This window comes from Pseudoliparis swirei, chromosome 15 (assembly GCF_029220125.1).
Source record: "Pseudoliparis swirei isolate HS2019 ecotype Mariana Trench chromosome 15, NWPU_hadal_v1, whole genome shotgun sequence".
Taxonomy (NCBI): domain Eukaryota; kingdom Metazoa; phylum Chordata; class Actinopteri; order Perciformes; family Liparidae; genus Pseudoliparis; species Pseudoliparis swirei.
Genome location: NC_079402.1, coordinates 23391388 through 23393887, shown reverse-complemented (window position 1 = coordinate 23393887; position 2500 = coordinate 23391388).

Genomic DNA, 2500 nt, shown 5'->3' with positions numbered 1-2500 from the left:
GTCTTCCCACAGAATCCTCTTCTGTCAGACCACAACCTCATAACTTTTGAATTTATACTGCGGAAGTGTACACCGTTAGACAAAAGTTTCTCCACTAGATGTCTAACTGATAGTGCTGTAGCTAAATTTAAAAGCGATTCCTTCTGTATTTGATTCGATACCACGTCTCAATATAACAGAGGACTCCTGGTCTAACTTTAGTCCGTCCCAGATTGATCATCTTGTTGACAGTGCCATAGGCTCTCTGAGAATGACACTGGACTCGATAGCCCTCTGAAGAAGAAGACAGTGAGGAAGAGGAGGTTTGCTCCTGGTATAACCCTCAGACCCGCAAACTGAAGCAAGCGTCACGAAGCTTGAACGCATATGGCGTTCAACTAATCTCGAAGAATCCCGCTTAGTTTGGCGAGATAGTCTTAAAACATATAAGAAGGCCCTCCGTAATGCCAGAGCAGCCTATTACTCATCAATAATAGAAAAAATAAAACAACCCCAGGTTTCTCTTCAGCACTGTAGCCAGGCTCACAGAGAGTCACAGCTCTGTGGACGCGAGGATTCCTATAAACCTTAGTGGTAATGACTTTATGAACTTCTTTAATGAAAAGATTTTAACTATTAGGGACAAGATTAATAATCTCTTGCCCATAACCAGTGCCAATCTGTCCTCAAGTGGAATGGCCTTGGAAACCGCTGTATGCCCTGGTGTATATTTGGAGGTTTTCTCCTATCAACCGTGACCAATTATTTTCAACGGTTTCTACTTGAACACGTCTACCTGTCTCTTGGACCCCATCCCGACGAGGCTGCTTAAAGACGTTTTGCCTTTAATTGGCGGCTCTCTATTAGATATTATCAATGTGTCTCTGCTAACAGGCCACGTACCACACTCCTTCAAGGTGGCTGTTATTAAACCTCTCCTGAAGAAGCCCACTCTGGATCCAGAGGTATTGGCTAACTACAGACCGATCTCTAACCTCCTTCCTCTCCAAGATCCTTGAGAAAGTGGTCGCAAATCAGTTGTGCGACTTTCTACATCATAATAGTTTATTTGAGAAATTTCAATCAGGATTTAGAAAACACCACAGCACCGAGGCGGCACTGGTGAAAATTACAAATGACCTCTTAATGGCAGCAGATAAAGGACTCCTCTCTGTCCTGGTCTTGTTAGACCTTAGTGCTGCATTCGACACCATTGACCATGACATCCTGTTACAGAGACTGGAGCAGTCGATTGGCATTTCAGGCACGGCACTAATTTGGTTTAAATCCTATTTATCAGATCGATCTCAGTTTGTATTTGTAAACGATGACGCCGATAACCACCAACGTTAATCACGGAGTTCCACAAGGTTCTGTGCTTGGACCAATTTTATTTACCTTATACATGCTTCCTTTGGGCAATATTATCAGGAAACACTCCATAAACTTTCATTGTTATGCAGATGACACTCAACTATATTTATCGATAAAACCAGAGGAGAGCAACCAACTCTGTAAAATTCAAGCATGTCTTAATGACATAAAAGCATGGATGACCTGCAACTTCTTGATGTTAAACTCAGACAAAAGCGAAGTAATTTTAATCGGCCCTGAGCACCTCAGTGATCAATTATCTGGTGATGTGGATTCTGTAGACGGCATTGTCCTGGCGTCCAACACCACTGTAAAGAATCTTGGCGTTATCTTTGATCGGGACTTGTCCTTTAACTCCCACGTAAAGCAAATCTCAAGGACTGCATTCTTTCATCTACGTAATATTTCAAAAATCAGGCACATCTTGTCTCAAAAGATGCAGAAAAATTGGTTCACGCGTTACTTGAGACTGGATTACTGCAACTCCTTATTAGCAGGCTGCTCTAATAAATCTCTTAGGTCCCTCCAGTTGATCCAGAATGCTGCAGCTCGTGTTCTCACTAAAACTAAGAAAGAGATCACATCACTCCTGCACTAGCTGCTCTGCACTGGCTCCCAGTAAAATCAAGAATCACTTTTAAAATTCTTCTCTTAACCTACAAAGCCTTGATTGGTGATGCTCCATCATATCTTAAGGAGCTTGTCGTACCATATTGGCCCACTAGAGAGCTACGCTCACTAAATGCGGGACTACTTGTAGTTCCTAGAGTCTTAAAATGTAGAATGGGAGCCAGAGCCTTTGGTTATCAAGCTCCTCTTTATGGAACCAGCTTCCAATTTCAGTCCGGGAGGCAGACACAGTCACCTCGTTTAAGAGTAGACTTAAGACCTTCCTCTTTGACAGAGCTTATAGTTAGGGCTGAATCAGGTTTGCCCTGGTCCAGCCCTTGATATGCTGCTATAGGCTTATAGCTGCCGGGGACGTTTTAGGATGCACTGAGTACCTATCTCCTCTTTTTCTCTCCTTAAGGATGAATTTTCATCTCTCAATCACACGTTACTAACTCTGCTTTCTCCCGAAGTCCTTTTGACTTTACGTCTCATGGGGTCATCGGACCCTATGAGACGGCATAGATCTATCTGCCTG